At 39.8% G+C, this 25,299-nt stretch overlaps 1 long non-coding RNA gene across 3 annotated transcripts in view; it reads right to left on the bottom strand.

Annotated features, from left to right (window-relative positions):
* Window positions 1–25,299, bottom strand: part of LOC309808568 — a 96,087-nt gene that overhangs the window by 12,959 nt on the left and 57,829 nt on the right. For 2 of the 3 annotated variants that reach the window (XR_014294760.1, XR_014294761.1), the window contains exon 2: window positions 18,035–18,161. This is a non-coding gene — a long non-coding RNA (uncharacterized lncRNA). Of the gene's footprint in view, window positions 1–6,886; window positions 7,546–18,034; window positions 18,162–25,299 lie in introns of those variants that run through there. The other variant, XR_014294762.1, reaches the window with a different exon arrangement.

Below are 25,299 nucleotides of genomic sequence, written 5' to 3'. Positions count from 1 at the left end.
TGGTTTGGCAATAATTTGGGCAACCATGAAGGGGCCACCATCCCTAGTGGGCATCTCAACCATAGCACACTGGCCCCTGACCAGTGGCAGCTCATGGATACTACTCAGCAGCTGCTTGAGCACCTTTGTCTCAGAGATGGCCCTGAACACTTGCCACTGACCAGGCATCATTGGCCCATGGCACTTTTGATTTCTGTGGTAAAGGGAAAAAGACACATGCTTTGCTGGTTGAGATTTCTCTAGTAAGTAGTGGAACTTGTGTGTGATAATACCAGGGTATTCATTCTCTTAGCCATTTGGGTCTGTCAGTGGCTAACCATTTGGTGGGATTTTCCCTTTTGGGCTGAGGAGTTTGAAACCCTGAGACACTACATTTGTTTGTTTGTTTGAGATTTTAAGATTACCAGCCATAAACAACTGAGAATGGGTAATCAGAGCTCTGTTTCATCTTATATTCCCTACGGTGTATTTTGCAGAATCGGGAAATTCTTAGCTCTTAGTTTCATGGGCTCGTACCCATGAAAAGGAGAAGGTGATATTTTTCTAAAATCATGTGGTCACAGTATTCTTTAGGCTCTGGAGAATAATGACCCAGATGGGGCACTTTTTGACATTCTAAAACTTGTTTTTGCGAATGAAAAAGCTGGCTTGTTAAAAGTATCTCTTCACTATTCTGACCAGAAGGAAACAAATCTTACTAGGAGGAACTTACATTTTTCCCCCTGTGCCTTTGAAATGTAAATGTTCTACCCTGGGCTCTAATGTACTCTCACTCACTCTTGTCTATACCATCGCCAATTCCTGAGACTGAGGGGGGAAAAAAGGGAAAAGAGTCCTTTTTAAACTCAGGCAGGAAAACTGTGAGATCTCTGTTTGTCTGGAATGTATGTATGTCCATGTGTACATTATAAATATATCTCTTTTCCTTTGGATGGTATTATCAAAGTTAGTTTGTAAATGAGCTCTATTTAATTGACTTAAAGGAAATTAAGCACTTACAGAAATTCTCAGAAATATAAAAGAAACTAACTTGAATGAATTTCAGATTCATGTGATCTGAAAAATATTCAATATTAAATTTGGGATAATGGCTGACTTGGTCTAATGTCTCATAAAGTTTTCTTGGGTAATCTAAACATAATTTTTGAGAACAAGTGAATAAAATAGAGGTAAATGAGACAAGAGTTTTTAGGTGAACTCTGGGAATAATTATGTTTTAGGAATGTCTACTTAAAAATAGCTTTTCTGGACGTTTTAGTAACTTGAAATTTTAGAGTTTAACTAAATTAAGCTAAATGATGAGAATTCATTGAATATCGAAGTCTTTTCCAAATAAAATAATATACTGAAATATTAATTACTAAACATTGGCTTCCTTTTACAGAGAAAGTAAAGATATTTAAGACTATTAATAAATATGTTTGGTGTCACACTGAGACATTTTCCATAAGAAAGCACATATTTTTAGAAATTATAAATAGCATTTATTTATAAATTTGCCAATCTACAGAATGCTAATGTAAAGAACAGCTCATAATTGCTTACTTCTTAATTTTCACTAGGAATTTAGGTTTTTAAGACTTGAGAATTCTAATTAAATATGTAATTAAAGCCACTAGAAATAATGAGAACATTTTAGTATACAGGGTAATAGGATGTGTGTTTTCATTAAAATAAGGTATGAAGAATAGGAATTTATTTTGTTAAAGAAAAAGGAAGTAATTTTGTCTTAAAGCTGGTTATTTCTAAATAGGAAATAAAATAAAGGGCAAGTTAATATGAATATAGAAAGTTGTAGATTTCTGGGGAAAAAGTAATCTTTAGAAAGAAATTCTATGTGTTGTCAGGACTCACTAAGATTAGAATGAATTTAATTGAGTAAATGAATTTTAAGATTAAAAGTAAAGTGGTACAAAAACTTAAAATTTTTTTCTCTCTCTGTTAAGAGAAAAAAGTTTTCTTGGAATATTGATTTGCTTTTGATTACAGATGGTAAATTTTCTTTACCTTTTAAATAATCTGTTATAACTTTCCGTACTTGCTTTTAAAATCTTTCATTGTAACTTTGGTTAAATGGATAAGCATTGTTTCACAGTGATCTGTAATCCTATTTGACCAAGTGTCTTGAAACTTTTTAACATTTTGGATAAACTTCTCAAGGATAGAATCCTAATTAAAGATATTTTGACCTCTGGATAGCTTTGGGATGTTTCAGAGGACCCCTAAGTCATCTCAAAGAGAGATATTAAACTAATTAGGATTATTTGGTATATTATGGGAGGCACTGTCAATTGATTAGAGATAAATGTATCTCCAACCTTCTTAGGTTATACATTTAGATTATACTAAATATCATTAATATAGATATTCTTATGTTATATGAAATTAAATAAAATTTCTAAAATTTGAATATGTCAAATTTGTATGTTACAGAAGTAAACAAATTTTTTTTTGTCAATTGCATTTTAACCAGCTCTTTAACTGTGTCTTTTTAAGTCTTTTTATCATTCATAGATGCTTTTGCAAAAATGCTTCATCTTCAGGAAGATTCATACTAAAGACTTTCTGACAAGTGCAGGTTTCTGATAACTTTCAAATCATACCATTGAATTGGGTAAGAAATTAAAGAATTCTAATGGAAATCCCGATGGTTTCATAAAGGTTAAGGCTGCAAACTGTAAACAGCTCAAATGTTCATCATCAAGTGAATAATTCACATCAGCAATAAAGGGGAATGAAATATTAATATACATACATGGATGAATCTCAAAACATGCTGAGTGAAAGAAAACAGGAACCAAATACACACTGTTAGATTCTATTTATGTAAATTTGAGAATGGGAAAACTATAGTCACTGAAAGCAAATCATCATATCACTTTTGTAGGAAGGTGAGGATTGACCACAAAGGAGCCTAAGGAAACTTTCTGGGTAATGGAAATTTTCTGTATCATGATTGTGGTAGTGATTACACAACTGTATATATTTGTCAAAATTTATCTAACTGTGCTATACACTTTACATGAGTGCTATCAGTTGTATGTAAATTGTACCCCAGTAGGGGTGATTAAAAGGAAATATATATTATGTATGACATATAAATATATGTTTACATATATTACATATACATCATGACAATAGAATAAAACATGTTCTTAGTGATTAAATTGCCATTTAGCCAACATCCAGAATGCCAAACATCCTTATTTTTTTCTTGTTTTTCCTTTCTCTAACCTTTCAAAAAGCATCATTTTTAATAGTCACATCAACATTGCTGATTAGATTTGCAGTAATTTGAAAACACAGAAGACATTCCTTTTAAAAATATAAACAAAAGCTTCTTTCATCTGCTCTCTAGATCTTTTTATTCTTATGCCACATTCTTTACACCAGTTGACCAATTGAGTTAGGCACTCATTTACTTTTTCACAAATCTTTGCTGTGTTTCTGCTAGTTCTGCATTAGGGACTATTAAGGAGGAAAACTACTGACACAAAATGGTTTCATTTGTGCTGAAGCCCACGATACCATGCATATATTTAATACCTAACCTACTTGCAATTTCGACCTTCACCAGAAATGTTATCTTAATTCTGAAATCTGGAATCTTCTGGTCAGCACCAATGTGGTAATCTATCACAGGGGCCCTCTCCATCTTCCCCCAACCCAAGAAGAAGAGGCAATCTGCAAGATAAAACTCAAGGCTTCCCTTCCCTACAAAGAGAAGATAGTACTGGTCCCAAATAACCTTTTTTTCTTTTGCTAAGACTTTCTTGCCCACCCTCCTTTCTATAAAAACCTTCCACTCTGTGTAACTTCTCAAAGTGCTCTTCTATTTACTAGATGAGATGCTGCCCAATTCATAAAGCATCAAATAAGGCCAATCAGATTTTCAAATTTACTCAGTTGAATTTTGTTTTTTAACAAGACATGACCTTAAACAAGATAAACATTGGCCCTGTTTTCATCTCAGGTGGCCTCAGCCTGCAGCTGCTTGAAGCAGGATTTTGGTTCCTGGCCAGAGATTGAAGTCAGGCCGGGGCAGTGAAAGCACTAAATCCTAGCCACTAGACCACCAGGGACTAGTGGCCAGTGACAAGGTCCTGGCCTGTCTGCTGTGTAGAAATGAATTTCCACAGAGATGGAAAGTAGTGAAACAAGTAAAGTGTTTATTAGGAGGACAAAGAATACATGTGGATAGACACATGGGCGGGCTCAGAGAGAGAGTTGCGCTCACATGGTAGTTTGAATCACTTTTATGGGGAATTTCTTCCAGGTTTCCTTTGACCAATCATCTTGCTTTGCCTGGTTCTGAGTCCATATTTAGTATGCCTCAGGGTCCTCCCGTGTTCATGTGCATCTCTTAGCCAAGATGGATTCTAGCGAAGAGGCCTATGGGTAGTTGACATCACTTACTATGGGGTGGTGCCCTCTCCCTTTTTGACCTCCAAGGAACCCTTCTGCACATGTGTAGCTGGGAAGGTCTCCTTGACTACGAGAATGAGGAACATCTAGTCTTTTATCTCTTATCTGGGCAGGGCACAGCCTCCTTTCTCGATTGCCCTGTTATTGATATTTTGGAGTTTCTGTCCAGAGGGAATGAACTCCTGCTGCTTACCCTGGGGCCCATCTATCTCCTGCCTCACTTTCACAGAACTCACAATCTGCTGTGAGAGACAGTCAGAATATGAGCACACACACACACAAATAATTTTAAAGCCCGATAGATTTGAAGTCAATAGAAAAGACATTGAGGGCTTCCCTGGTGGCACAGTGGTTAAGAATCCGCCTGCCAGTGCAGGGGACACGGGTTCAAGCCCTGGTCCAGGAAGATCCCACATGTCATGGAGCAACTAAGTCCGCGAGCCACAACTACTGAGCCCGCATGTTGCAACTACTGAAGCCCATGAGCCTAGAGCCCGTGCTGCGCAACAAGAGGAGCCACCACAATGAGAAGCCCTCACACCGCAACGAAGAGAATCCCCTGCTTGCCGCAACTAGAGAAAGCCCACGCGCAGCAACGAAAACCCAATGCAGCCATAAATAAATAAATAAATAAATAATAAATTAAAAAAAAAAAGAAAAGACATTGAAAAAGAAATGGGCCTCCTTTTGATAAGGAAGTCAGAGGTTTCTCTGTAACTTCTTCTGAGAACAATAAGCCATGTCTTTTCCTTCTTCTACATTTTCTCTCCCCACTGCTGACCCCAACAAAATGCTGAAGACAGAATTTGCACTCAATAGATTACCTTTTAAATTGATGTAAAAGTATAAAGTATATTTATGTGCATTAAAGTATGGAAGGGCATACATTTGGAGCATAAAAGCTCAGTACCTGCTGGAAATATCACATAATTGATGAATATAAAACTAATTATATAATAGGGAAATTAAAAAGAAATTTCAGGCTGTGTAGAGACTAAATTAAGAGAACAATATCATATATAATAGCTGAATATTTTGGCATTTGAAATTGGAATTTAAAAAATAGATAAGAGAGGAAGAAATAGGAGTCTTAATTAATAACTGAAGGACAAAGGGGGGATAGGTAGCTTATTTAGCTTATTTCTGCCTTTTTAGTTGCAGAAAGTATCAGTTTTGAAACCAGATATGGTTGCCATGTATTAGTTCTGCACAAAGTGCTAGGATGAGTTTCCCCACACCCACAGTTTGGGGATAGTGCTTTACTCATAACTCATCTTTCATGCATTTGCCTAAATTCTTGTGGAATACAGCTGGACTTGCAGCTCATAAATGTGACCTTTGGATGTGTTTTAAACACTACTGAACTCCATTTTAATTTTACATAGTAAAGCCTCTGGGCTCTATTTACTCTTTCATTATATAACATTCATTTATCTTATGAAAAACGCTGTGATTCACTGTTGGTCTAGCATTTTTTTTTTCACTTATTTGGATGATTTTTAGAATCCAAACTGTATTGTTATTTATCTTGGAAAACAGAAACACTTTCGGGAGTCAGTTCTCTGAGTCCCAAACCCCTCACCCGACACCCTCTTGTGGTGCTGTGCCCTGGGGGGAGGATACAGCAGGATCTGCAGGTGGAGAGGCTTGGAGAGCTGAGGGTATTATGTGTCTGGTTTATCGCCAAGATCAGTCAAGCCCCAAATTATAGTGTTGAGGGAGAAATTTTTCACGTAATGGGGTATGGGGAAGTCATTTAGGCTTATACATGGTTCAGTGTAAACTCTGTGTGAACTGAAAGAGCCTGTCAAGCACACAGAGCACATCTGCTTTAACCATTAAGGAAAAGAAATGCCTGATTCAAAAAGAAGGATAAGTGACTCCCTTCTTACTATGCCCGTGTTCACACCCTCTCGAAGACGAGGCTCCTTTCCCACGTGCCAGGATCCCACTGTCTCACTAGACATGTCCTCAATCTGTCTCTTTTGAAATCTTCAAGGAATAGACCCCTGTCATGTTGGATGTATGTTCTTTGTTCTGATAAAGTACAAGACTACCATGCTTCAGTGGAGAAGCTCCTTAGAGCCTTTTGAGGGGCTGCCTCCCAGATTATAGCCCTCAGCTTGGCTCAAATAAAACTATTTTCTGTTCCTATTATAAATTCTTTATTATTTCCCTCCACAGTGTGTTATTCCTTATGAAGTCCAGCTGTTCTAGGCTGACACCAAGCCACCCTGAAGCAGCCATCGTGTCTTCATTGCCTCTTTCTCACATCTGGGTCCTTGAAGGTTGCTGAGATCACACTTGCTTGTCTGTGTCCATGGAACCCAGGGCAGAGCCCAGGTCCTCCCACCAGGGCCCTGGATTCTGGTACCAAACCCAGGAGAAGGTGTGCTCTAGTTATATCAGCCTCACCTGGCACCAAGGCCAAGATCGTCATGTGTTTTTCCCCAGACTTCTTCTGTGGGAAAGGGTTTTGGGACGTTTTGTTTTCCCTAGTTCACCCTAGAGAGATGCAAGGAGGAAGTCTGATGCAGACTTTCCAGCTTACAAACATCTGAGGGCTGTGTCTCAGGTCAGGATCAATGTTCCCTTTTCCATGGGCATTCAAGTCAGTGAGGCAGCCTGACTTGAGGGCCAGGACTCTGCCTCTGTAGTCCTGGAGGTGATGGCTGAGGGCTGGGGACAGGGGCACTGCGGTTCTGCCCAAGGGGAATTAAAGGCCAGAAAGCCCTGGTTTCTGCAGGAGTTTGATAATCGCCTGGAATGTATGCCAGTTAACATATAATTTCTTTATCCTATTTATTCATTATTGTTATCATTGTATCATCATTGTACTTTGGGACTCAATTTTTTATTGTTATAGAAATCCAATGTTTTCAAAGATTCTCCCTCAAGGATTCTACTGTTAACATTTTTCATTAAGAGAAATGCCTGTCTATTCCAATCTTTCTTTCCCTCCATTATTTACTGTGTCTTTTCTAGGTCTTGTCCTTGTCTCCTGGGCCACAGTCAGTAATGTCTCCACTTATGTATTCTGAGTGTGTGATCATTTGGTCCAAGGGATTCTGCTGAATGAAGTATAAATTCTGATATCTTTCTCTTGCAAACTTTCAAAACCTACAAATAAAATGAAGATATGGGCAATATAAAATGAAAATATGATTTTCCATTCTTATTAATATCTATCTCTATATTTCAATAGAATTCAATTATCGGCCCCTGGTGACTATATTTTTCAAAAGAATTCCCTAAATAATTACCAGGAATTCACTACTCCAATGTAATGTAGAAGATATTCTTAGTGTATTCTTCAAATTCATGTTGATGGAATGCTCAAGTTCCCTATATCAAATTGAGCTCCTATATTCCCTCTGAATAATAAAACTAAGATATGTTTGCTAAAGATTGTTGAAAAACAACATTTTAGCTTGACATGGACAGTAGAAATACAGTATCACTAAGGGTGAAAATTTAGTATATGTCCTGTGGACTACCAATTTCATGTTCCACAATCACAATCGAACCATTTAAATACAGAATTATTTCCTAATTCTCTATTATATAAATCTCATTATAAATAACAAGCATTTTTCTTAAATTCCATATATATGTGTTAGCATACAGTATTTGTCTTTCTCTTTCTGACTTACTTCACTCTGTATGACAGACTCTAGGTCTATGAAGGAAATGAAGGAAACGATAGCAAAGATCAATAAAACTAAAAGCTGGTTCTTTGAGAAGATAAACAAAATTGATAAACCATTAGCCAGACTCATCAAGAAAAAAAGGGAGAAGACTCAAATCAATAGAATTAGAAATGAAAAAGGAGAAGTAACAACTGACACTGCAGAAATACAAAAGATCAGGAGAGATTACTACAAGAAACTCTATGCAAATAAAATGGACAACCTGGAAGAAATGGACAAATTCTTAGAAATGCACAACCTGCCAAAACTGAATCAGGAAGAAATAGAAAATATGAATAGAACAATCACAAGCACTGAAATTGAAACTGTGATTAAAAATCTTCCAACAAACAAAAGCCCAGGACCAGATGGCTTCACAGGTGAATTCTATCAAGCATTTAGAGAAGAGCTAACACCTATCCTTCTCAAACTCTTCCAAAATATAGCAGAGGGAGGAACACTCCCAAACTCATTTTATGAGGCCACCATCACCCTGATACCAAAACCAGACAAGGATGTCACAAAGAAAGAAAACTACAGGCCAATATCACTGATGAACATAGATGCAAAAATCCTCCACAAAATACTAGCAAACAGAATCCAACAGCACATTAAAAGGATCATACACCATGATCAAGTGGGATTTATTCCAGGAATGCAAGGATTCTTCAATATATGCAAATCAATCAATGTGATACACCATATTAACAAATTGAAGAAGAAAAACCACATGATCATCTCAATAGATGCAGAGAAAGCTTTTGACAAAATTCAACACCCATTTATGATAAAAACCCTGCAGAAAGTAGGCATAGAGGGAACTTTCCTCAACATAATAAAGGCCATATATGACAAACCCACAGCCAACATCGTCCTCAATGGTGAAAAACTGAAACCATTTCCACTAAGATCAGGAACAAGACAAGGCTGCCCACTCTCACCACTCTTATTCAACTTCGTTTTGGAAGTTTTAGCCACAGCAATCAGAGAAGAAAAGGAAATAAAAGGAATCCAAATTGGAAAAGAAGAAGTAAAGCTGTCATTGTTTGCAGATGACATGATACTATACATAGAGAATCCTGAAGAGGCCACCAGAAAATTACTAGAGCTAATCAATGAATTTGGTAAAGTAGCAGGATACAAAATTAATGCACAGAAATCTCTGGCATTCCTGTACACTAATGATGAAAAATCGGAAAGTGAAATCAAGAAAACACTCCCATTTACCATTGCAACAAAAAGAATAAAATATCTAGGAATAAACCTACCTAAGGAGACAAAAGACCTGTATGCAGAAAATTATAAGGCACTGATGAAAGGAATTAAAGAAGATACAAACAGATGGAGAGATATACCATGCGCCTCGATTGGAAGAATCAATATTGTGAAAATGACTCTACTACCCAAAGCAATCTACAGATTCAATGCAATCCCTATCAAACTACCACTGGCATTTTTCAGAGAACTAGAACAAAAAATTTCAAAATTTGTTTGGAAAAACAAAAGACCCCGAATAGCCAAAGCAATCTTGAGAACAAAAAACGGAGCTGGAGGAATCAGGCTACCTGACTTCAGACTATACTACAAAGCTACAGTAATCAAGACAGTGTGGTACTGGCACAAAAACAGAAAGATAGATCAATGGAACAAGATAGAAAACCCAGAGATAAACCCACGCACATATGGTCAACTTATCTTTGATAAAGGAGGCAGGAAAGTACAGTGGAGAAAGGACAGCCTCTTCAATAAGTGGTGCTGGGAAAACTGGACAGGGACATGTAAAAGTACGAGATTAGATCATTCCCTAACACCATACACAAAAATAAGCTCAAAATGGATTAAAGACCTAAATGTAAGGCCAGACACTATGAAACTCTTAGAGGAAAACACAGGCAGAACACTCTATGACATAAATCACAGCAAGATCCTTTTGGACCCACCTCCTACAGAAATGGAAATAAAAACAAAAATAAACACATGGGACCTAATGAAACTTCAAAGCTTTTGCACAGCAAAGGAAACCATAAACAAGACCAAAAGAGAACCCTCAGAATAGGAGAAAATATTTGCAAATGAAGCAACTGACAGAGGATTAATCTCCAAAATTTATAAGCAGCTCATGCAGCTCAACAGCAAAAAAACAAACAACCCAATCCAAAAATGGGCAGAAGACCTAAATAGACATTTCTCCAAAGAAGATATACAGACTGCCAACAAACACATGAAAGAATGCTCAACATCATTAATCATTAGAGAAATGCAAATCAGAACTACAATGAGATATCATCTCACACCAGTCCGAATGGCCATCATCAAGAAATCTAGAAACAATAAATGCTGGAGAGGGTGTGGAGAAAAGGGAACACTCTTGCACTGCTGGTGGGAATGTGAATTGGTACAGCCGCTAAGGAGAACGGTATGGAGGTTCCTTAAAAAACTACAAATAGAACTACCATATGACCCAGCAATCCCACTACTGGGCATATACCCTGAGAAAACCATTAATCAAAAAGAGACATGTACCAAAATGTTCATTGCAGCTCTATTCACAATAGCCCGGAGATGGAAACAACCTAAGTGTCCATCATCGGATGAATGGATAAAGAAGATGTGGCACATATATACAATGGAATATTACTCAGCCATAAAAAGAAACGAAACTGAGCTATTTGTAATGAGGTGGATAGACCTAGAGTCTGTCATACAGAGTGAAGTAAATAAGAAAGAGAAAGACAAATACTGTATGCTAACACATATATATGGAATTTAAGAAAAAAAATGTCATGAAGAACCTAGGGGTAAAACAGGAATAAAGACACAGACCTACTGAGAATGGACTTGAGGATATGGGGAGGGGGAAGGGTAAGCTGTGACAAAGCGAAAGAGAGGCATGGACATATATACACTACCAAACGTGAGGTAGATAGCTAGTGGGAAGCAGCCGCATAGCACAGGGAGATCAGCTCGGTACTTTGTGACCGCCTGGAGGGGTGGGATAGGGAGGGTGGGAGGGAGACGCAAAAGGGAGGGGATATGGAAACATATGTATATGTATAACTGATTAAATTTGTTATAAAGCAAAAAAATAAAATTAAATTAAAAAAAAATAACAAGCATTTTAAAAGCTTTAAATTTTTAACTATAGCTCATAAATTTGTACCTTTTCTCCTCTATCAACAAAAATTGACTTTCATGGTTAACTCAGTTAAAAAATAAAACAGCACAATAGGAAAGAAGTAAAATATCTCCATTGCCTACAATATATAATAATATATATAAATATGCTGATGACAAAAACGTGGGTCTGCTCTCCCATGTGCAGTAAAGCAAATCTACTGACACCAGGTTATGGCGAAGGAAAGTGCAGCGTTTATTGCAGGTGCCAGGCAGGGAGTTCAGGTCAGCTAGTGCTCAAAACCCCTGAACCCCCTTTCCTGATGGGTTTCATGAAAGCATTTTTAAATACCAGGTGAGAGAGGGGAATCACAGGGTATGTGATCAGCTCCTGCACAATTCTTTGGTTGATGTGAGGTAACAGAGCAGTGTCACAGGGGTTAACGTTATCAATCCTCAGGCTCCAGTAAAAGATCTCCTACTTAAAACAGTTTTAAAAGTTAATAAAAATAAACACTAACTGAGTAGAGGGAAGGTGTCCTCAACTTCAGAACAGCGTAAAGTCAGCAAATATCACAGCTGGTACACCCCTCGAAGAGACTGATCTGGACTGGTTGCAATTTTTAAGAAAACACATTTGGGTAAAATTAACTCTGCACTTAAAAAAACTGACTCACAGGTTTTAGGTTTTCTCAATGCTCTAAAAGTACTTCTTTTTCCTTTCCAAGAAGGGACTTTCAACCTCCCCCAAAGTAAAAGGGCAGTGCCTCTTGGATTGCTTTCTCTCACTGAACACACCGAAGAAAAATTGCATCATGTTGGTGTCTATCTGAATAATGTGCTCAGGGCTCTCCCTGAGTCATTGCATGGTTCTCATTTGCACGTGGGAGCCAATGGGTCTAAGTGCAGGCCACCACAAGATGTGCCACTATGGCATGTGGATTATTTTGAGCTGAAAACAATCAGGCCCAAAAGACTCAGGAAGAGCCTTTGAACTTCCCCCTTACTGCCTAAAATAATTTAAGACAGGAGGCCTGTCCCAGGAAGAAGCTATCACTAGAGATAAATGTAGTATAATATTAGGTGTGGTAGAACAGGAGGAACATTGAAAAGCCCATTTGATCAAAATCCTCTCTGTGGGGCTTCCATGGTGGCACAGTGGTTGAGAGCCCGCCTGCCGATGCTGGGGACATGGGTTCGTGCCCCGGTCCGGGAAGATCCCACGTGCCGCGGAGCGGCTGGGCCCATGAGCCATGGCTGCTGGGCCTGTGCGTCCAGAGCCTGTGCTCCGCAACGGGAGAGGCCACAACAGTGAGAGGCACGCGTACCACAAAAAAAAAATTCTCTCTGTGTCTCATTGTCTTTGGATGGATCAGCAAACATTTGTTTACCAAACATTGACTCTTTTTAACTTCCTGTGAATTACCTTACTTCCCCTTAAAATTTCAGACCCATACCTCCTTCTGATGCCGAAATTTGGCTTCTGTGCACTGGTATGGAATCGAATTTGGGGGCAGAGTTTGGGTGAAGTAGAAAAGAATAGGTTTATTGTGTTGCCAGGCAAAGGGGGACACAGCAGGCTAATGCCCTCAAAACTGTGTGTCCCAACCTGGGGGGATTTGGTGAGGAGTTTTATAGCAATGGTTCAAAGTCAGGGTTGCTGATAAGGATTATGGTGTGTTCAGGGCCTGCAATCCTTTAATCTGGCCTCAAGTGGTCTCCTGATGAGCTTCTATGCTTCTCAAGGTTATCAAACTGTGACCTTCTCTCTAGAATGAAGGATGCTTCATCAAGTAGTTAACATCTTCCATTTGTTGGGGGTTTTAGTTCTGTAGAAGAGCTCAGTTATTGTTCTATGTTTCCCTTGAGGCAGAACCAGGATCTTGTCCCAAAGCTGCACTATTGTTTCTTGACAGTTCCTCCCTTGTCTCTGCAGCCCCTCCCTTCCCTGATTAGCAACTATTTGACCCTACCCTTTGGAATTCAGGGAAGGTTGTGGAGGCTGAAGCCTAGTCCCTGCAAACAAGAAATGGGGGACACAGAAAGACTTTAGTGCCCAGGAGCCCCACAGGGTCCTGCTCAGTTTCACTTCTCTTTAGTCAAGAATATATATATGTCACCTTGTCTTGCTGTCTTTGGAATTCTTCATACTTATGTGAATTCCCCATGTGCACATAATAATTTAATTGTCTCTTGTTAATCTGCCTTATGTCATTTTCATTGCCAGCCAAAGAGCTAATGTTACCCAAAAACCTGGGTTTGCCTCTTGGTGGGTGTCAAGCTGAAAGGCACAACAAAAACAAAGATTGGGAGAAGAAAGGATTTGTTACTTGCAGCAAGTAAAGAGAACACCGGGGGTCTTTCCCAAAGCAGTGTCTTCCTGAACAGCAAAATTGGGGAATTTTTAAGCTAAGGGTATATGCATATTCATGAAGGGGTTTGGGTGGTCCACAGAGTCCAAGCTTTAGTGGACTGAAGTCATGAGGGTCAGAAAAGGTCAATATCATCATTCCTTATGTTCCCAATTGGTCAGGCTAATCTTTACCATTGAAAGAGAACTGGGAGTCTTTACAATTATCTTTGTTATTGTTACTTCTTTTACCTGAAAACAGTCCTTTGATTCTGCATTATTTTGTTCCCTTAAGGTCATTAATTACTGAGACCCTTTCAAAGGCAAGCATCCTGGCCAGGCTTACATTGCAAAATGGCTTAGGCCAAAAATGACTCCTACATATACATATTATTAAACTTTTGTTTTATTTTCTCCTGTTAATCAGTCTCACGTCAATTTAATTCTTAGACCAGCTAAAAGTGTTACCTGAAACACTTCTTTTGTTGAGCCAAAAGACACAACCAAGCCAAAGGGCAGGAGAAGGAAGGCTTTATTACTTGCAGCAAGTAAGGAGAACACCAGGGATTTTCCCAAAATGGTGGCTCCTTGAACAGCCAAATTGGGAAAGTTTTAAACTGTCAACTGAAAAAAAAAAAGCACAAACTGAGAGTCGTGAGTTAAGTTTTATTTGGGGCAAAATGAGGACTATAGCCAAGGAAACAGCCTCTCAGATAGCTCTGAGGAACTGCTCGAAAGAGTTAGGGGGAAGGTCAGCATGTATGTGATTTTGGTGAAGGGGGACACATGGAATCAGGGACACATTTTGGCAGAAATTTGCTGCTAGTCACGAAATGGTGGCTGCTAGTCACAAGGAGCAGATGTCTCCATGAATGATTTTAGTGCTTTTCTAGATATGAGAAGATAAAAGAAACTGGGCTCATAAAATCTTCTGAAAATATCTAACTATCTGAAGGCCTGTTCTGCCGGGTTTTCCCAGAGCATAGACTGCCTCATTCCTGATCTCTGTCCTGAATTCCATTCAGGGTGTGTTGAAGGTTGTGAAACAAAATTTATATTTTATGGCAAGACAAGAGAAATTTAAACATAAACTCTTCTCTGCCCTTTGGTCTCCTCTCTCCCCACACTGTGCATTGTGCATCTGCATTATACATTGACCAAACCTCCCCCATAGGCGGGGACACTTGCTCAACCATAAAGAGCAACATTCTCCTAACATCAACAAGACAACTCCCTCCTTAAGAGATAACATTTCTTCTTGACCTTGTAAGGGGTTACATGACCAGCAGGATGGCACTTAGATCTGAATTATGTAAACGTTCAATAAAATGTCATTTGATGCACAGCCCTCTGTCTCAAAAAAAACTTATACACCTCCCTGGGTTTCTAATGGGCAGAACAGTTTTCAGAGTTTTCTGAGATGCTCTTCCCAGGTTATAATCCTCAAATTTGGCTCAAAGAAAAATCTCCAGTTCTCTTTTAGATCAAGTGATTACTTTTTTGTCAAGGTCAGAGACTACAGTGGCTAGTGACTTCATTCTTATAGAACCAGATGGTAAGGGACAATTTTATTTCACAAGATCATTAATTACTGAGACCTGTTCAAGAGCAAGCATCATGACCAGGCTGAGATCACAAATGATTTAGGCTTAAAATGGCTTCTCTTATGTCAAAAAGTTATATTTGCTTCTTTTTCTTTGGGGACCCCCTACTCCATTTGCCTACAGAAGGGCAGAGGAAAAGTTCTTCCTCTCTGACAGTCTTCATGACTGCCTGGAGAAACAATGATGGACTCAGGAGTTCTTCTCAGCCTCGATGTGCACAGAAATCTTTATGCCTATGGTAAAGGGGCATGGAAAGGAGAGGGTTCTCAATGTGTAGAAGTTCAGATGCTTTCAAAGGCAGGCAATGTGCCCTGCACAATAATGCCTGTTGGGCAGGAAGAAAGTTTCCTGTACCCTTCTAGATTTTTCTGGTTAGTCTAGGAATTAAATGGACATGAGACAGATTAAGATTAACAGGAGAAAATCAAACAAAATTTAATAATATGTATACATGGAAGAGACCCAGGAGAACTCAGTAAATCTCCCAAATGGCTGAAATCCTCACCTTAAATACCACTTTCAACTAAAGACAAACATGTTGGGTGGAGTGGTTTGGGACTTCAAAGGGGAGGAAGGCAATTCTTCCCCGGACCTCATACCTGAGGTCACCATACCTCAAGGGGAAATTCAGCTTGCACTGCAACTTCAACTAAAGAACAGTTCTTCGTGTAACACTGCCGGATACTGGAAGATACACTGGCCCCTCGGCCGACCGAAGGCATTCCTTCATTGAGGCAGTTCGCTAGTCGCAGGACACCCTGCTTTAAAAAGTTGATTCAGTTTAGGGCACAGTGGGTAGCTTGTGTCTCTTTTACTTGTTAGAAAACACACGTATTTAGGCTGCGTGTCAATCTAGACATGGCGTCTATAGCGAAAAGCCTGGTTTTCCCATTTTGAAAGCTCCATTCTTGCAGCCAGAAAAAACCTGAAAAACACTGTTGTTGCCGTGTTTCTAGACCCTGCAGGCATGGCTCTGAGAAAAAAAAGAGTTTTCTCGAAAGAAAGAGGGTGCTTCCAGGTCCTGGGTGGCAGCTCTTCCTGCCCTGCTCTAGAGCTAAGGGGAATCTCAACGGGGGCCCTAGCCTCACTGTAAGGTCTTGATTTGGCATCCAGAAGGGTAGGCGTGAAGCAGGTTCCCTGAGGCCTTAGTCGCAGTTCTGCATTCGTTTAACGGCAGTAAGTGTCTAGAGACTCGTGGCCCCGTTGCGTCAGCGCCAGTTTCAGGACAAGAACTCTGAGGACCCGCTGGCTCCCCTGGGCTTGCTGGGCCACACTCAGACCCGTAGGCCCTTCAGGGTGCCCCAGGGTAGGCCGAGGGAAGGGTAACACACTGCAGTCTACCTTGGGGGAGCTAGATGTTGATGTTCCAACTACCGGGTTTGTTTTTTTTTTTTTGCAAAAACCCCTAAATATCCTGTGCCCTCCCTTACCTCTTCAGAACAGTCCCTCAGAGCTATCTGAGAGGCTGTCTCCTGACTTGTCCTCAGTATGTCCTCCAAATAAAACATAATTCTCAACTTTTAGGTTGTGCATTTTTTTTCAGTCAACATTTAATTGTATGGCTCATGTAGGTACTATGCCTACATGTAATGGGATGAGCTGTAAATTATTAAAACTAGATAAATTCTGTCAGCTCTACCACTAGCTGAGATCAGGCTTTCTTCTCTGGATACTTCTGTCATAGACCTTGGCAGATATGGGGTCTGTGTTGGTCTTAAAATTATTCTTAGAATTGTGGGGACTCATTCATTCTTTCAGCAAATTTTACTGCTTATATTCTATGTGTCAGTTACAGTGCTGGGTCTTGAAATACAGAAGTCAACACACGAAAATACAAGGATAAAACACATTTTCTACCATATTAACTTTTTTCATTCATTAATTCATCCTTAAGTCATTCAACACGCATCTTCTGATTGAATACTGATGAGGGATCAAATGCTATGCTAAACACTGAGTATATAACTGCAAATGAGATGGACAGGCCCTGATTTTGATGTCACTACTATCTTTTGTCGTGCCATATAGTGGGACAGCTTCATTATTCCCTTTACCGTAAGTTTTGTTTTTTTTGCGCTACGTGGGCCTCTCACTGTTGTGGCCTCTCCCGTTGCGGAGCACAGGCTCTGGACGCGCAGGCTCAGCGGCCATGGCTCATGGGCCCAGCCGCTCCGTGGTATGTGGGATCTTCCCAGACGGGGGCACGGACCCGTGTCCCCTGCATCGGCAGGCAGACTCTCAACCACTGCGCCACCAGGGAAGCCCTACCCTAAGTTTTTATCACAAATTGCTAATGAAAATAAAACTGTTAGTGGAGTTTCAACATGCATAGGTAAATGAGAACACAGAACTCCCCTTTCGCATGCCCCATTCTCCTCCTTCTAACTCCCTATGTGAACTCACTTTGTGCCAAGACCAAGATGTGCCCCAATAAGAACCAAGCTGATTTCCTCACACTGACAGGGGCTATTGCTCACTTAGAAGACTTGATGCTTAAGTTTGATAAGCAACTAGAAGACCATGGAGACAACCTATAAAAATGATTTGTCTTGGGAGAAAATACTAAAAAGGGTTAATGTGCTGTTCCACATGTCTAACCTCCTGGGATTAAACCACAGGCACCAAGGTCACCAAGGGGACTTGGCAACAATGAGCTAAAAATGAAAAGAAAAGCATCATACTGTTATTGTATTCATCTTCCCCCAAGGCACTCTCTGATAAACACCACAACCACTAAGGGAATTGAGAACAGCTTCCTTGTGGGGCATCTTTTTCCAAGAAGTTAAATCATATCCAGCTATCAGCACACCTTACTTAAGGTGATTGTAATGTATGAGATTAAATGTTCCTACCTGATTGGAAAACTTCTTGTCCTCAATTCATTGGCTATACTGGATTATTTTTCTTGGGTCAGACCTTCAGACTTCTACCAGAAATCGTTCCTTTGGGGAAACCAGGCCTTCCCAGAAACTCAGGAAACTGAAATGGAGACAGAAAGAGAGAAGGAAATTATTTGGACATATAGACCTCAATTGTTTGGTTTTAAGTAAACGTCCCAGCAAACATCTTCTAAATGGTATAATAACTTTAGGGAAATTCACAGTTTATAAGTTTGTGTACTCATAAACTGAACATATTATGATAAGAGTACAGGTTGCATTTTGTGTCTTCAACTCAAGCAAAGACTTCAAAAAAGTCCCAGTTATCCTTTGTTCATTAAGACACAAAGAAAGGGCAAAAAGGGCAAGTTTCTAAGTCTTTTTCTTTAAAATTTACTTCCTTTCTTCAGCCTTCATCAAGATCTTCAGGAAATTAACTTTACTAAAGTTAATTATTCATAAAATAAACATAGGAACCTGCAGAAGACTATTTCACAGAGACCTGTAATGTACAATACCCATTGCATACATGCACCATGAGCTTGTCTTTTCTAGCACTGGCATACACAAAACTCTGTGTGTGTGTGTGTGTGTGTGAGCACACATGTGTGTCTTTTTTTGTGATGGAGCCATAGGGAGAAAATAAATCTATTGGCTGCAATTCAGCGATGTAGAAAGATTTAAGGGTAAAGGAAAAGGCTACATCAAGTAAAGCAATAAAGTCATGAGGTTGTGCCTCCATAATAATAACAATAGCAGTCTTCTGTAACCAAGGGAGCAGGCTCCTCAAATTATAGTCACACCTGTTAGACCATCTGCCCATAAATTTCACACTATCATTAATGGAAAACAAATGGCACTGTCTCTCCTTCCCTTTATCCATTGGCTATTCTCATATAAATGATTTTTCTCTTCAAGGTTGTGCTCTTTCCTATCTGTTTAAAAATATTAGGATTTAGGAGGAGTGATACATAATGTGCCATGCCTTGGTACTTGTACCAGTGATGGCTCTGTAAGGAGCACTGGATTGTTAGGAGGCTATAAATTGAATTCCCCTAGAAGCAGAACCTGAGGCAATAATTTGAATGCAAACTGTTCATTTGGGAGGTGCTTCCAGAAGACTCAGAAGTGGAGTGGGAATTGAGAATGGAGGCACGGAAGGAAGCCAACAGAGGTGCATTACTGAATAAATTACTCCTGCAGGGAACTGCTGCCAGTACTTCAGGGGAGTTCTGTGAAACTCTATAGAACATGTCTCAGAGTTATCCCAAGAATTGGTGAGAAACTTAAAGTACTTATCTTCCAGTCCCCTCTGTCCTTGGTTGAAAGCTACACCCAGATACATTAACTCCTGTACATTTCTGGCCTGCCCTAAGGTGGATAATTGCAGGTGGTAACATGAGTCTATCAGCATATACTGGAATGATGAGTGCTGGGGAGATATGAGTGGAGCATTGAAACCATCTAATACAGTCGGGGCAGGAGGTATTAATTATTGGCTTGCAAGTCCAAATGGGTAACCTTAAATTCCTGGGTTAATGGTTTTACTTTGAGGTATTTAAGCATGATGTATGAGTAAAAATTTCCTCTATTAAATCAAGTTGAAGATCCTAAGTCCCTAATCTTCTGGAAAACTGTGGCTATCTTTTTAACAGATTTTTGAAAAGTAACATGATTAAGATTTCAAACTGACCATCCATTCATTCATTCATTCACTCATTCAACAAACATTTATTGAACACCTAAAGTATGCCATGGGTTAAACTAGGCACCAGTGTTACCGTTACTAAAATCATTATTGTGCCACCTAGAAGTCAATGTATTGTGACACTCAAATAAGAAAATCCATAGTTACTGTAAAAATTATTACAGAGTGATATAGGAAGACACAGTAAGACCTTAATTCATGCTGTGGACAGTAGTATATGGGGGATATCAGAAGGGCTTCCTGTAGAAGGCAATTGAAATGGATATGTAACATGAAGGAAGGGTGAATTTTTGAGGAAAAGAGAAGATAAATTCATGTTTGCCAGAAAATGAATGGTTAAGCATCAGTCCAGAAAGGAGTTCCATTCATAATCAGTAAAAGAAATGTCACTGGGGCTTCCCTGGTGGCGCAGTGGTTGAGAGTCTGCCTGCTGATGCTGGGGACATGGGTTCGTGCCCCGGTCCGGGAAGATCCCACATGCCGCGGAGCGGCTGGGCCCGTGAGCCATGGCCGCTGAGCCTGTGCGTCCGGAGCCTGTGCTCTGCAACGGGAGAGGCCACAACAGGGAGAGGCCCGCGTACCGCAAAAAAAAAAAAAAAAAAAAAAAAGAAAGAAATGCTCACTGGAGTGTAAGAAAAGAAGACAATGGAGAGGGTGGTAGAAGCCAGACCATGAATGGTCCATGTATGTATACTAAGTGCTATGGTCTAGTCTTTGTGTTCCCCTCCAAATTTATACGTTGAAATCTTAATTTCCGGAGGTGATCGTAGTAGTAGGTGGGGCCTTTGGGAAATGATAAAGGTATTAGTGCTCTTATAAAAGAGACCCCACAGAGCTCCCTAAGCTCTTCTGCCATGTGAGGTTACAATGAGAAGTCTGTGACTCAGAAGAGGGCTCTCATCTGACCATACTGGCACCCTATTCTTGAACTTGCAGCCTCCAGAACTGTGAGAAAAAAAATCCTGTTGTTTATGAGCCACCCAGCCTGCAGTATAATCTTACAGCAGCCCAAAAGGACAAAGAGAGTTGGGATGTGAGATTTTACTCCAAGAAAGATGGGAATCCATTGAAGGATTTTAACTGGTAACTTAGAAGAGAGACAAGTTTCATAACACAATCAGGTATTTTTATAAGAAAAATTTGTTTCATTTTCAGAAAGATCACTCTGGAAATACTGTGACTAGATTTTTGGAGAAGGGTGATGGCAGTCCCGGATATAGAAAGATGAGTTAGTAGTCCATTAACGTAAGTCAAACAAGAAAGTGGAGATAAAAAGTGTGAATTTGTGGCTGAGAGTTCTTTTCTTTTAGCACTTGAAAAATGTTACGTCAATGCTTCTGACTCCAGAGTTTTAGACAAGAAATATGCTGTCATTGGAATTGGTGTTTCTCAGTAAGCAATGCATCGTTTCTTCCTGTCCACTTTTGAGATTTTTTTAGTCTCTACTTTTCAGAAGTTTATTTATGACACGTCTTGGCAAGGATATCTTTGCGTTTTTCCTCTTTGGGTTTGTTCAGATTCTTGAATTTGTGTTTATGTCTTCTAAAAAATTGGGAACTTTTTAGCCATGATTTCTTTGAATACTTTGTCAGTCCTACTTGCTCTCTTTTTTCATTCTGGAACTTTGATGATATGAATGTTAGTGCTTTTGTTACTGTTCACAGGTTCTTGAGATCCTGTTCTTTCTCCCATCTTTACCCCTCAGTCTATTTTTCTCTGTACATTTGGTACATTGTATTGATCTCTTCTAAGTTCATGATTCTATGCTTTGTAATCTCCACTCTATTCTTTTTTTTTTTTTTTTTTTTTGCGGTACGCAGGCCTCTCACTGTTGTGGCCTCTCCCATTGCGGAGCACAGGCTCCGGACACGCAGGCTCAGCGGCCATGGCTCACAAGCCCAGCCGCTCCACGGCATGTGGGATCCTCCCGGACCGGGGCACGAACCCGTGTCCCCTGCATCCGCAGGCAGACTCTCAACCACAGCGCCACCAGGGAAGCCCTCGACTCTATTCTTGAGCAATGTTTTTTGATTGTTGTATTTTTTCAGTTCTACTGTTCTCATTTGTTTTTATTGTTATAGCTTCTAGTTCTTTGTTTACATTTTCTATTTTTCCCATTTCTGTCAAGGAACACATAATTGCTAATTGAAGCATTTATGTGACAGCTTATTTAAAATCCTTGTCTGATCATTTCAATAGATGTTTTATCTCAGTGTTGGTGTATGTTTATTGTCTTTTCTCATTTATTCTGTGATTTCCTGGTTCTTGGTGTCATGAGTATTTTTCCATTGTATTCTAAACATTCTGAGTTATTATATGACTCTGTAACCCATTTAATTTTATTATTACTTTTTAGAAGGAAGTCATCCTATTTGAGGCGTAGTATGAGGACTGGGGGGTTACGTACAGATTTCCATTGGGCCCTACTGACAATACCCCAGCAAAAGTGGGCACTTACATTGTCTCACTGCAGACAGATCAAGTAGAAGTTCAGCTATCCTATTGGCCCTTCTGACACCTTCCCCCCAAAAGTGGGAACATTAATATCATTGTGTTGCCTTTTAGTAGGAGTGGAAGTTCATCTCCCCAGTAGATTTCTTGACACAGGGGAGGGGAGAAGTGAAGTGTTTGCTCTCCTTCCTCCCACTTCATTCCTTCTTGTTGATGCCGGGTGTGGGTAGAGGGTCAGCTCCCTGCTGGCCCCACTGACGCCAGGGTGAGAGGAAGAGAACTGACGACTCGCCCTGCTCGTGCCGTCTCATTCTGTCTTGTTGCCTCAGGGTGGTTCTGGGGATTCAGCACCCCATTGGGTCTCACTGACACCATGTGTTGGGGGTTAGTGGGGTGCCTACTCCCGCCAACCTGTAACATCCTATTCTTATTGATGTCCGGGAGAGATGGACGCTAAGTCCCACCATTGGACCCCACGACTGTGTGAGGGCAGCCCAGTGTTAACAAGCCTGTCAGGCACCACTTTTTTTTTTTTTTTTAAATAAGTAAATTTATTTATTTATTTGGCTGTGTTGGGTCTTCATTTCTGTGCAAGGGCTTTCTCTAGTTGCGGCGAGCGGGTGCCACTCTTCATCGTGGTGCGCGGGCCTCTCACTGTTGCGGCCTCTCTTGTTGTGGAGCGCAGGCTCAGTAGCTGTGGCTCACGGGCCCAGCTGCTCCGCGGCATGTGGGATCTTCCCAGACCAGGGCTCGAACCTGTGTCCTCTGCATTGGCAGGCAGATTCTCAACCACTGCGCCACCAGGGAAGCCCAGGCACCACCTTTTAAAGTCTGTTTGCTAATGGAAAGGGGTGGAGGCTCAGCTCACCACTGGACCACACTGAAACAACCCTGGTGGGGAATCAGAGCGCTGCCTCTTCTAGAGGGCAGGAGTGGGGTGGTGTGGAAGATCAAATCCTACCTTGGCCCAACTGAAACGACAGGACATAGGGGATGGGTGCAATATTCCACTGGCACTTGGCTCGAGTACTGTGTATATTATTGCCCAAATGGTCTTCTGTCTTTAGCAACCCCTTTCCTTATACTTTGGCTAGGGGGAACAGGGTTTTGTGGGGTTTTTTGAAGCTTTTTTGTCTGTTGTTCTGTTGGCGGTTATTGATTGGGGGTGCCTGTAATACCCTCTCCAGGATGTATGGGAAGCAACAGGAAACACAGGGGACTCATCACCATGTTATTCCTCAAGTCCCAAAGTCCCTAGTTAAGTCTGCCTTCTCATTTCCACCTTTCAGCGTCTTCCTATGTTTCTTTGTTGTTATGTTCAGGGTTTTAGTTTTAAGTGGGAGAACCTGGGAGAAATGGGCTACTTCATCTTCTTGGAAGCAGAGGTCTGGAGGCCTTTTGATGTTAAAAAGTACTGCTGACTGTAAATTAAAATTTGATGATATACACCTTGCCCTTTAAGAATTATTCTACTAGATGATGTGGCTTCCCAAAGTTGCTACAATTTGATTTTCATACTTCTAAAAGCCAAGTGTTTTGCTGGAGTTGAAATTTAAAGATAAGCAAGAGATGAGGCTAAGATGATCTATGTGGTAACAGATTAAAGTTGGAAACATCAATATACATTCATGTTTAGCTTAATATTGCTTCATATTACCTTAATACACATGGCTATGTAGAGATACTTATAGATATGTGCGTATACATGGGGAATGTACACACATATTATCTCTTTGCTCTGTCAGCTGAGAAGATCTAGAAGCAATGACATCCGAGCAGCAATTAGCACACCCCACACCCAGATCCTGCTGTCTAATACCGTTCTCCACTAAAAAGACCTAGTTATCTTTGAAGAAATAGCTGATTCTAGGACTAGGGCAGTAAATATACAAGATTTATAGACAAGACCATCTTATAGTGTCAGAAAGTAAGGAAGTTCCAAAAAAAAAAATACAGGATGGGGATACCTCAGAGTGGCACAAGAGCCAACTGAAAAGAGTTCACAAGGGTCAGGACTAGAGCAATTTGAGGAATAAAGTAACTAAAGTAGAATTAGATTATAACCCAAAGTATAAAATAAAAATCCATGAGTTCTTCTGATATAAATAAATAATTGGATACATAAATGCAGGAGAATAGATAAATCTCCAGTGCAAAGGAATTCCAAATAGTTTATGTAGTACTCCATCTTAAGCATAACTCCCTATTCCTTAGTTGTGGGCTGAGCATATTGACTTCCTTCCAAAAAAGTACAGTATGAAAAAGGGAAGACAGTCATCTTACGATGGAGAAACCTGAAAAACACTACCTCAGCCTGGTGATCAAAGTCGACCTCAGCATTCATAATGCATATTCATACTTTGTACATTTGATGTGATCTGACAAAATAACCCTTCTACTCTGTGGTCTTCCTCCCCAAAACACATAATCCCAATATTATCATGAAAAATGCATCAAACAACTTCTAGTAGTGGGCATCCTACAAAACCCTAACTACTCAAAATTGTCAAGGTCATCCAAGGAAAATCTGAGAAGCTATCAAACCCAAGAGGAGCCTAAGGAAACATGGCAACTAAATGTAATGTGATGTTTTGGATGAAATCCTGGAATAGAAAAAGGACATGAGGTAAAAACTAAGGAACTGGACTAATGTATGGACTATAGTAAATGATAATGTATCAATATTTGTTAATTGATAGTAACAATGTAACATACTAATGTAAGTGGATCATCATAGAGGGAAATGGGTCTAGTGTATATGGAAACACTTTACACTATCTTCTCAAGTTTTCTGTGAAATTAAAACACTTCTAAAAAATAAAGTCTATAAAAACGCTGTGTTGTCTTGTTTTATGATTATGTGCCTGTATTTCCTAATGAATATGTAAATTTGCTTTACCTTCCTTGATACTGATATTACAGAAAATACTAAGTAACTCTGAAAGAATTTGTAACTCCAGTTCAACAAGCAATAATTCTTGTATTAACTTTTTGGAAGAACCCACTGAATAAATCAAAGCAAATTGTCCTTAAAGGCTGAATTTCTTTTCAGTGTTTAATCTTTTATATGGTTAATGCA

This window comes from Mesoplodon mirus, assembly GCF_964341445.2.
Source record: "Mesoplodon mirus genome assembly, chromosome: 7".
NCBI classification, from domain to species: domain Eukaryota; kingdom Metazoa; phylum Chordata; class Mammalia; order Artiodactyla; family Ziphiidae; genus Mesoplodon; species Mesoplodon mirus.
Note: the sequence above shows the minus strand (reverse complement) of the source record. Positions and strands in the feature narration are given on the sequence as shown.